Source organism: Oncorhynchus nerka, linkage group LG10 (assembly GCF_034236695.1).
Source record: "Oncorhynchus nerka isolate Pitt River linkage group LG10, Oner_Uvic_2.0, whole genome shotgun sequence".
Classification (NCBI taxonomy): domain Eukaryota; kingdom Metazoa; phylum Chordata; class Actinopteri; order Salmoniformes; family Salmonidae; genus Oncorhynchus; species Oncorhynchus nerka.
Genome location: NC_088405.1, coordinates 14,340,686 through 14,352,985, shown reverse-complemented (window position 1 = coordinate 14,352,985; position 12,300 = coordinate 14,340,686). Strand labels below are relative to the sequence as shown.

Genomic DNA, 12,300 nt, shown 5'->3' with positions numbered 1-12,300 from the left:
CCAATAGAAACCGTGTGGATAGAACCCTCTTAACACAGATCTAGGTCCAGTATTCCAATAGAACCCCCCCTAACACAGATCTAGGTCCAGTATTCCAATAGAAACCTTGTGGATAGAACCCTCCTAACACAGACCTAGGTCCAGTAGTCCAATAGAAACCGTGTGGATAGAACCCTCCTAACACAGATCTAGGTCCAGTATTCCAATAGAAACCGTGTGGATAGAACCCTCCTAACACAGATCTAGGTCCAGTATTCCAATAGAAACCGTGTTGATAGAACCCTCCTAACACAGATTAAGGTCCAGTATTCCAATAGAAACCGTGTTGATAGTAGAACCCTCCTAACACAGATCTAGGTCCAGTATTCCAATAGAACCCTCCTAACACAGATCTAGGTCCAGTATTCCAATAGAAACCGTGCTAATAGAACCCTCCTAACACAGATTAAGGTCCAGTATTCCAATAGAAACCATGTGGGTAGAACCCTCCTAACACAGATTAAGGTCCAGTATTCCAATAGAAACCGTGTTGATAGAACCCTCCTAACACAGATCTAGGTCCAGTATTCCAATAGAACCCTCCTAACACAGATCTAGGTCCAGTATTCCAATAGAACCCTCCTAACACAGATCTAGGTCCAGTATTCCAATAGAAACCGTGTGGATAGAACCCTCCTAACACAGATCTAGGTTCAGTATTCCAATAGAAACCGTGTGGATAGAACCCTCCTAACACAGATCTAGCTCCTGTATTCCAATAGAAACCGTGTGGATAGAACCCTCCTAACACAGATCTAGGTCCAGTATTGCAATAGAAACTGTGTGGATAGAACCCTCCTAACACAGATTGAGGTCCTGTATTCCAATAGAAACCGTGTGGATAGAACCCTCCTAACACAGATCTAGGTTCAGTATTCCAATAGAAACCGTGTGGATAGAACCCTCCTAACACAGATCTAGGTTCAGTATTCCAATAGAAACCGTGTGGATAGAACCCTCCTAACACAGATCTAGGTCCAGTATTCCAATAGAAACCGTGTGGATAGAACCCCCCTAACACAGATCTAGGTCCAGTATTCCAATAGAAACTGTGTGGATAGAACCCTCCTAACACAGATTGAGGTCCTGTATTCCAATAGAAACCGTGTGGATAGAACCCTCCTAACACAGATCTAGGTCCAGTATTCCAATAGAAACCGTGTGGATAGAACCCTCCTAACACAGATTGAGGTCCAGTATTCCAATAGAAACCGTGTGGATAGAACCCTCCTAACACAGATCTAGGTTCAGTATTCCAATAGAAACCGTGTGGATAGAACCCTCCTAACACAGATTGAGGTCCTGTATTCCAATAGAAACCGTGTGGATAGAACCCTCCTAACACAGATCTAGGTTCAGTATTCCAATAGAAACTGTGTGGATACAACCCTCCTAACACAGATCTAGGTCCAGTATTCCAATAGAAACCGTGTGGATAGAACCCTCCTAACACAGATCTAGCTCCAGTATTCCAATAGAAACCGTGTGGATAGAACCCTCCTAACACAGATTGAGGTCCTGTATTCCAATAGAAACCGTGTGGATAGAACCCTCCTAACACAGATTGAGGTCCTGTATTCCAATAGAAACCGTGTGGATAGAACCCTCCTAACACAGATTGAGGTCCAGTATTCCAATAGAAACCGTGTGGATAGAACCCTCCTAACACAGATCTAGGTCCAGTATTCCAATAGAAACCGTGTGGATAGAACCCTCCTAACACAGATCTAGGTTCAGTATTCCAATAGAAACCGTGTGGATAGAACCCTCCTAACACAGATCTAGGTCCAGTATTCCAATAGAAACCGTGTGGATAGAACCCCCCTAACACAGATCTAGGTCCAGTATTCCAATAGAAACTGTGTGGATAGAACCCTCCTAACACAGATTGAGGTCCTGTATTCCAATAGAAACCGTGTGGATAGAACCCTCCTAACACAGATCTAGGTCCAGTATTCCAATAGAAACCTGTGGATAGAACCCTCCTAACACAGATTGAGGTCCAGTATTCCAATAGAAACCGTGTGGATAGAACCCTCCTAACACAGATCTAGGTTCAGTATTCCAATAGAAACCGTGTGGATAGAACCCTCCTAACACAGATTGAGGTCCTGTATTCCAATAGAAACCGTGTGGATAGAACCCTCCTAACACAGATCTAGGTTCAGTATTCCAATAGAAACTGTGTGGATACAACCCTCCTAACACAGATCTAGGTCCAGTATTCCAATAGAAACCGTGTGGATAGAACCCTCCTAACACAGATCTGTCCAGTATTCCAATAGAAACCGTGTGGATAGAACCCTCCTAACACAGATTGAGGTCCTGTATTCCAATAGAAACCGTGTGGATAGAACCCTCCTAACACAGATTAGGTCCTGTATTCCAATAGAAACCGTGTGGATAGAACCCTCCTAACACAGATTGAGGTCCAGTATTCCAATAGAAACCGTGTGGATAGAACCCTCCTAACACAGATCTAGGTCCAGTATTCCAATAGAAACCGTGTGGATAGAACCCTCCTAACACAGATCTAGGTCCAGTATTCCAATAGAAACCGTGTGGATAGAACCCTCCTAACACAGATCTAGCTCCTGTATTCCAATAGAAACCGTGTGGATAGAACCCTCCTAACACAGATCTAGGTCCTGTATTCCAATAGAAACCGTGTGGATAGAACCCTCCTAACACAGACCTAGGTCCAGTATTCCAATAGAAACTGTGTGGATAGAACCCTCCTAACACAGACCTAGGTCCTGTATTCCAATAGAAACCGTGTGGATAGAACCCTCCTAACACAGATCTAGGTTCAGTATTCCAATAGAAACCGTGTGGATAGAACCCTCCTAACACAGATCTAGGTCCTGTATTCCAATAGAAACCGTGTGGATAGAACCCTCCTAACACAGATCTAGGTTCAGTATTCCAATAGAAACCGTGTGGATAGAACCCTCCTAACACAGATCTAGGTTCAGTATTCCAATAGAAACCGTGTGGATAGAACCCTCCTAACACAGATCGAGGTCCAGTATTCCAATAGAAACCGTGTGGATAGAACCCTCCTAACACAGATCTAGGTTCAGTATTCCAATAGAAACCGTGTGGATAGAACCCTCCTAACACAGATCGAGGTCCAGTATTCCAATAGAAACCGTGTGGATAGAACCCTCCTAACACAGATTGAGGTCCTGTATTCCAATAGAAACCGTGTGGATAGAACCCTCCTAACACAGATTGAGGTCCAGTATTCCAATAGAAACCGTGTGGATAGAACCCTCCTAACACAGATCTAGGTCCAGTATTCCAATAGAAACCGTGTGGATAGAACCCTCCTAACACACACAGATTGAGGTCCAGTATTCCAATAGAAACCGTGTGGATAGAACCCTCCTAACACAGATCTAGGTCCAGTATTCCAATAGAAACTGTGTGGATAAAACCCTCCTAACACAGATCTAGGTCCTGTATTCCAATAGAAACCGTGTGGATAGAACCCTCCTAACACAGATTGAGGTCCAGTATTCCAATAGAAACCGTGTGGATAGAACCCTCCTAACACAGATCTAGGTCCAGTATTCCAATAGAAACCGTGTGGATAGAACCCTCCTAACACAGATTGAGGTCTGGTATTCCAATAGAAACCGTGTGGATAGAACCCTCCTAACACAGATCTAGGTTCAGTATTCCAATAGAAACCGTGTGGATAGAACCCTCCTAACACAGATTGAGGTCCTGTATTCCAATAGAAACCGTGTGGATAGAACCCTCCTAACACAGATTGAGTTCCTGTATTCCAATAGAAACCGTGTGGATAGAACCCTCCTAACACAGACCTAGGTCCAGTAGTCCAATAGAAACCGTGTGGATAGAACCCTCCTAACACAGACCTAGGTCCTGTATTCCAATAGAAACCGTGTGGATAGAACCCTCCTAACACAGATCTAGGTTCAGTATTCCAATAGAAACCGTGTGGATAGAACCCTCCTAACACAGATCTAGGTCCAGTATTCCAATAGAAACCGTGTGGATAGAACCCTCCTAACACAGATCTAGGTCCAGTATTCCAATAGAAACCGTGTGGATTGTTCGGCTACACATAGAACTGTCAAATCTCAGAGGGAAGTTGGAATGGAGATTCTCAGCATATTTGGATGCTATTGGTTGTAATGGCATCCCATTCATTTTGTAACCTATATATTTTGCATTTCTGTGGGGTTGTGAGTCACGTTTAAAGAAACTGTAATTATTTCAGCAGCAGGATATAAACAAATGCACAGTACAAAACATCTCCATTGGAGTTCCTCAGAAACCTCTCCACATACCACACTTGATAAAACCTTGATGGGTTCTCATGTTTTAAATCGAGTCATCGTAAACACACAGCACTTCCGTCAACCAAAGCCAAGGTCACATATAATTACACATACCTGTAGATCCTAATGATACTCATGTTAGAAGGACTGTGTCCCAAATGGCAACCTATTCCCTACCCTATTCCTTACATACTGCATTACTTTTGACGAGAGCCCTATGAGCCCTGTTCAAAAGTAGTGCACTATTTAGAGAATAGGGTGCCATTTGGGACGCGTACACTTGAAACGTGAAGAAAAAGTGGGCCCTAGAAAGTCAGGATGAATCATAACCTCACCGGAGACTCTTTGTGATGAGAGAAAATGGTCTCTTAATTATGGTTCCTCCTAAGTGCGTCTCAGATGACCTTGGTCGTGTCCTGAGTGGCACCCTATTCCCTGTGTAGTGCACTACTTTTTACCAGGGCCCATAGGGTATCCCATTGGGCTCTGGTCAAATGTAGTAACTTGTATAGAAAATAGGCTGCCATTTGGGACACAGACCTTATGTGGAAGAAGCATTTATACACACTGGAGCAAACCAAGCATTCCTTTAAAATCTCACCCACTTTTATGCTACTTTTGTCTTAAATACGTCTTTCCCTGACAGAAACAGAAAGACATTCGTATTACAGAGTCTATCCCTGACATTAATACTTTCTCTTCACATAATGTTGTAAAAGCTGAAAGAACAAACTGTCTGTTACGTGAATAGACCAATGGATTTCACCTTCAGTGTCTTCTGGTTAAAATAATACTGAGTTGCTAATGGATACTGACGCAGATAGACAGAATGAACGGATATATAGCCATCTCTGACTGTTGTTAACATAGGAGATGTCAGAGATATTACAGTCATCTCCTTCACTCTGCTTCCAAGTGGAAGAAAACCAACAGTCGTTTTGATTTACATCTTCTGCCATACATTTTACCAGGACCACAAAGTACACCTGAAAGAGGAAACTAACTCCTATGTTTTGGTCCTGACCACTGTCCTTTGTCCTGACCGCTGTCCTCGGTCCTGACCGCTGTCCTCGATCCTGACCGCTGTCCTCGGTCCTGACCACTGTCCTCGGTCCTGACCGCTGTCCTCAATCCTGACCGCTGTCCTCAACCCCTGACCGCTGTCCTCGGCCCTGACCGCTGTCCTCGGTCCTGACCACTGCTTGGTTACTGCTTCTTTAATCCTTACTTTCAGGCACAGTGCTACCACAATACACTACACACACACAGAGAGAGAGAGACAGAGAGTCAGACAGAGAGAGAGACAGAGAGAGAGAGAGAGAGAGAGAGATAGACAGAGAGAGAGAGAGAGAGAGAGAGAGAGAGAGAAGAGAGAGAGACACACATCACACAGACAGAGAGAGAGAGACAGACAGAGAGACAGAGAGAGTCAGAGAGAGAGAGAGAGAGAGAGAGAGAGAGAGAGAGACAGAGACAGAGAGAGAGAGAGAGAGAGAGAGAGAGAATAAGAGAGCGACACACACTACACAGATTGCTTACATCTTGTTGAATAATGTAGCAGCAGTCTCAGTGGTATTTCATTTCCCAGTCAACCACAAACCTACACTACCTTCCTGTCTGGAAGGAAGAATAGAACTATCATCATTATTTATTCATGCAAATTAATACACTTCTGTATTGCGGCGGTTTAGGCACCTCTTGAGGAGACATTCATCCAGAGCTGTGTACAACTACTATTTGAAACCATTTCAAACACTTTTGCTGGGATTGATTGAACTCATCTGTTGCAATGGAGCCAGGACAATAGTCACACAAGTACAAACCCCGCCCATTTGGCAGTCCAGACCAGCTTAGCAAACGCTGTTTTTATTTGAAAGATTTCAAATAGGATTTAAACCCAGGTGTGAATTATTCTTTACTGGACTTTACAATGTGACTAACATATAACCCCATTATTACACTGTAGACACACCCACTGGGAACAGACGTCATTTACAATGTGACTAACATACAACCCCATTATTACACTGTAGACACACCCACTGGGAACAGACGTCATTTACAATGTGACTAACATACAACCCCATTATTACACTGTAGACACACCCACTGGGAACAGACGTCATTTACAATGTGACTAACATACAACCCCATTATTACACTGTAGACACACCCACTGGGAACAGACGTCATTTACAATGTGACTAACATACAACCCCATTATTACACTGTAGACACACCCACTGGGAACAGACGTCATTTACAATGTGACTAACATACAACCCCATTATTACACTGTAGACACACCCACTGGGAACAGACGTCATTTACAATGTGACTAACATATAACCCCATTATTACACTGTAGACACACCCACTGGGAACAGACGTCATTTACAATGTGACTAACATACAACCCCATTATTACACTGTAGACACACCCACTGGGAACAGACGTCATTTACAATGTGACTAACATACAACCCCATTATTACACTGTCATTTACAATGTGACACACCCACTGGGAACAGACGTCATTTACAATGTGACTAACATACAACCCCATTATTACACTGTAGACACACCCACTGGGAACAGACGTCATTTACAATGTGACTAACATACAACCCCATTATTACACTGTAGACACACCCACTGGGAACAGACGTCATTTACAATGTGACTAACATACAACCCCATTATTACACTGTAGACACACCCACTGGGAACAGACGTCATTTACAATGTGACTAACATACAACCCCATTATTACACTGTAGACACACCCACTGGGAACAGACGTCATTTACAATGTGACTAACATACAACCCCATTATTACACTGTAGACACACCCACTGGGAACAGACGTCATTTACAATGTGACTAACATACAACCCCATTATTACACTGTAGACACACCCACTGGGAACAGACGTCATTTACAATGTGACTCAACAATGTGACTAACATACAACCCCATTATTACACTGTAGACACACCCACTGGGAACAGACGTCATTTACAATGTGACTAACATACAACCCCATTATTACACTGTAGACACACCCACTGGGAACAGACGTCATTTACAATGTGACTAACATACAACCCCATTATTACACTGTAGACACACCCACTGGGAACAGACGTCATTTACAATGATGACTGTAGACACATACAACCCCATTATTACACATCATTATTAATAGACACCCACTGGGAACAGACGTCATTTACAATGTGACTAACATACAACCCCATTATTACACTGTAGACACACCCACTGGGAACAGACGTCATTTACAATGTGACTAACATACAACCCCATTATTACACTGTAGACACACCCACTGGGAACAGACGTCATTTACAATGTGACTAACATACAACCCCATTATTACACTGTAGACACACCCACTGGGAACACATTTACAATGTGTCATACAACCCCATTATTACAATGTGACATTCATTATTAACATACAACCCCATTATTACACTGTAGACACACCCACTGGGAACAGACGTCATTTACAATGTGACTAACATACAACCCCATTATTACACTGTAGACACACCCACTGGGAACAGACGTCATTTACAATGTGACTAACATACAACCCCATTATTACACTGTAGACACACCCACTGGGAACAGACGTCATTTACAATGTGACTAACATACAACCCCATTATTACACTGTAGACACACCCACTGGGAACAGGCGTCATTTACAATGTGACTAACATACAACCCCATTATTACACTGTAGACACACCCACTGGGAACAGACGTCATTTACAATGTGACTAACATAAAACCCCATTATTACACTGTAGACACACCCACTGGGAACAGACGTTATTTCAACGTCTAATTTTGATTTACATTTGGTTGAGTTGTCAACTAAACTTGAATTCAATGTGGAATCAACAAAACATTTTTCCATGTCCTTGGTTTTAAGTTAAAAGTTTGGTGAAAAAAAGACAAATAGTCAGTTTAGATACTGGTCTAATTATGTATTCGGGAGATACGGAACATATTCCCCACAAACGATGCAACGTAGCATTCATTAAGAGACCATTATAACACATCATAATCTTCTCTCCACTAGGTGAATTAAGTTAATGGACATGTCCAAAGAGGGTTGAAATGCCTCTGGCTGCATAACAATTTTTTTTTTTTAGAAAAATAATTTATTTACAATCAATACCATTCATACTATTACAAAATCATAATTCTCATTCATTCTTAATTCACTCTATTTACAACACCAAATCACCAAACACCAAACAAAAACAAACCTCAGGGGAGCATCGTCCCCCCCCGTCATACCTAACCAATACCTAACCTTTCCCTATCTCCCCTTCCCTAATCTATCTGGCTGCATAACACATTTTTTTTTTTTTGAAAAAATAATTTATTTACACTCAATACCATTCATACTATTACAAAATCATAATTCTCATTCATTCTTAAATTCACTCTATTTACAAAACCAAATCACCAAACAAAAACAAACCTCAGGGGAGCATCGTCCCTTCCCGTCATACCTAACCAATACCTAACCCTTTCCCTATCATAACCCTTCCCTGATTAATCTATGCCATTTGGGATAACAAAGTCTCTTCTCTGATTGGGATGCAGGCACTAATTCAGCCTCTTTTATTGGGAGAGGCTCTGGAAGGCATTAGCCTCTCTTCTCTGAGCTAAGCTAATGCAGGCTATATTAATGCAGGCTATGCTAATGGAAGGCATTAGCCTCTTCTCTGATTAAGGATGCAGGCAGCCTATACTAATGGCAGGCATTAGTCTCTTCTCTGATTGGGATGCAGGCTATGCTAATGGAAGGCATTAGCCTCTTCTCTGATTGGGATGGGATGCAGGCTATACTAATGGAAGGCATTAGCCTCTTCTCTGATTGGGATGCAGGCTATACTAATGGAAGGCATTAGCCTCTTCTCTGATTGGGATGCAGGCTATGCTAATGGAAGGCATTAGCCTCTTCTCTGATTGGGATGCAGGCTATGCTAATGGAAGGCATTAGCCTCTTCTCTGATTAAGGATGCAGCCTCTTCTCTGATTGGGCTATGCTAATGGAAGGCATTAGCCTCTTCTCTGATTGGGATGCAGGCTAATGGAAGGCATTAGCCTCTTCTCTGATTGGGATGCAGGCTATACTAATTGGGCAGGCATTAGCCTCTTCTCTGATTAAGGATGCAGGCTATGCTAATGGCAGGCATTAGCCTCTTCTCTGATTGGGATGCAGGCTATGCTAATGGAAGGCATTAGCCTCTTCTCTGATTGGGATGCAGGCTATGCTAATGGAAGGCATTAGCCTCTTCTCTGATTGGGATGCAGGCTATGCTAATGGAAGGCATTAGCCTCTTCTCTGATTAAGGATGCAGGCTATGCTAATGGAAGGCATTAGTCTCTTCTCTGATTGAGATGCAGGCTATGCTAATGGAAGGCATTAGCCTCTTCTCTGATTAAGGATGCAGGCTATGCTAATGGGAGGCATTAGCCTCTTCTTTGATTAGGATGCAGGCTATGCTAATGGAAGGCATTAGCCTCTTCTCTGATTGGGATGCAGGCTATGCTAATGGAAGGCATTAGCCTCTTCTCTGATTAAGGATGCAGGCTATGCTAATGGGACCCATTCAGGATTTAATGAAGGGTATTTTGTGCTGTTCTTGTCAGTTATTTTACACAGTCTAATTTGGCATGAATATATTACTAACTCCATTTTCAATTCATAAGCATTTTTAACATTTATGATAACATGTATAAGCATCTATTAGGGCTTATTCATGAATGCTGTTATAAAATAGAATAGTCTCCCTCTGCCACATTGTGAAGATATTAGTAAATATACGATTGGTCAAATTGAAAAGCACTACAGCCACACCCACAAGCCAAATAATCTCATCAACTGTTTCAGTCGAGTCACAAAATTTTCTTCCTCCTGAGTCCTGGTGAAACAACAACCAAATAAAACCAACAAGAAATATTGATTTGGACATCGCTCTGTCTTGGCACCAACATTATATTTATTGGAGCGAATCACAACACAGCAGCTTGTTGTTGGCTAGTTCACTTTGATTAAAGAAATGAAAAGTATTCTGCCTCCCAAACGGCACCCTATACAGTGCACTTCTTTTGGCCAGAGCCCTATGGGACCCTGGTCAATAGTTGTGCACTACATAAGGAATAGGGTGCCTTTTGGGACGTAGCCATAGTGTTGCTGATACACTGCCGGTGTTAGCCAAGTGGTGAGCCAAGCAAGCATGAATCTGGCTGGATAAGGTATAGCTGCATCATTTCAGATGTAATTTATAGCAGCCTCCTGACACAGGGATAAATACTCTGCTGTCACCACACACCCATCCTCTGCCCTCTCCATCTTTTAGTCAAATAACCTTGATTGCAAAAAGCTCTCAACTTCACTGGGTAGATTTCCTTTCCCTCACAATCCAACTGAACATATGCTGCATCTGTAACTGGAGATGTGTAAAACAAGCACATCTTACCAGAAGCACAATACTTTGATGCAGAACAATTATTGTCAAGAATGATGATGTGGAAGTTAACGTAGTGGATTCACTGACTCTTGTCTTCTACCTTTATGTCACCAGATGACAATGTAACCTATCTATGGTATTCACCTACAGATGTAGGATCTTCATTTATTACCTTTACTTAACCAGGCAAGTCAGTTAAGAACAAATTCTGATTTTCAATGACAGCCTAGGAACAGTGGGTTAACTGCCTGTTCAGGGGCAGAACGACAGATGTGTACCTTGTCTGCTCGGGGATTTGAACATGCAACCTTTCGGTTACTAGTCCAACACTCTAACCACTAGGCTACCCTGCCGCCCCGATCGCAGGAAATGCTTTGTGATTTACATACATTTACTGTCTACCCACACTGACACATTTATTATCACGTTTCAGGTAAGATCCAAATGCAGACTGTGTTGAAGTAACAATGTTTATTACAGCCACAGGGGCAGACAAACGACAGGTCAAGGCAGGCAGGGGTCGATAATCCAGAGTAGTGGGGCAAAGGTACAGTACGGCAGGCAGGCTCAAGGTCAGGTCAGAGGTCTGTAATTCAGAGTAGGGGGGCAAAGGTACAGAACGGCAGGCAGGCTCAAGGTCAGGTCAGAGGTCTGTAATTCAGAGTAGTGGGGCAAAGGTACAGGACGGAAGGCAGGCTCAAGGTCAGGTCAGAGGTCTGTAATTCAGAGTAGGGGGAAAGGTACAGACCATCACAAAGACAGGTGAAACAGATTAGGGCCTGAAAGTTATATTAACAGTATCACACTTTTTATGTATCTTACTTTTGGCCAGCGAATTGCTTAGCACCTGTGACATTATGGACTAAACATTCAAATCCTGTTGCTGCGGGATTATTTTGTTGTGACAATACTGGACTAATTAAGATCCTACATCTGTACGATGGTGCACAGTGGTTTGTGTGGATCCATTTGGTAGACAGGATAGTTTTTCTCAATGACCAATATTCAATTCAGTTTATTTGTTAAGTCTTTTCTCAGAAGCATTCTGGAGACCAAAATGATTGCTTTATTTCTTCCTGCCTGGCCCATCCATTGTGTGTAGAGCCCTGTCTATCTAGACTATTACGGGGTAGCTTCTTGAAAGGGCATTTTCTTCTGCTCCCCTGCTGTGACTCACAATGGGACCTAGTCTAAAGCTGCCACGCCACCACGGTGTGTGTGTGTGTGTCTCTCAATGCGACCTGTGACTAATACTGTCACCCCATTGTGGCTTCACTCAGCATCTGGTGCTCTGAACCTCCACTCTCTGTGACTGGCATGTCCCATGGTGCTCTGTGATTCCATGCCTGCTGTCGCTCTGATGATACTGCTGACACACAGACACATACTCACACATTCTCTCTCTCTCTCTCTCTCTCTCTCTC

The 12,300-nt window shown here is 42.8% G+C and overlaps 1 protein-coding gene across 4 annotated transcripts in view; it reads left to right on the top strand.

Annotated features, from left to right (window-relative positions):
* The window catches only part of adgrb3 (adhesion G protein-coupled receptor B3), a 251,581-nt gene that overhangs the window by 67,600 nt on the left and 171,681 nt on the right, over positions 1-12,300 (top strand). The window lies entirely within an intron of this gene.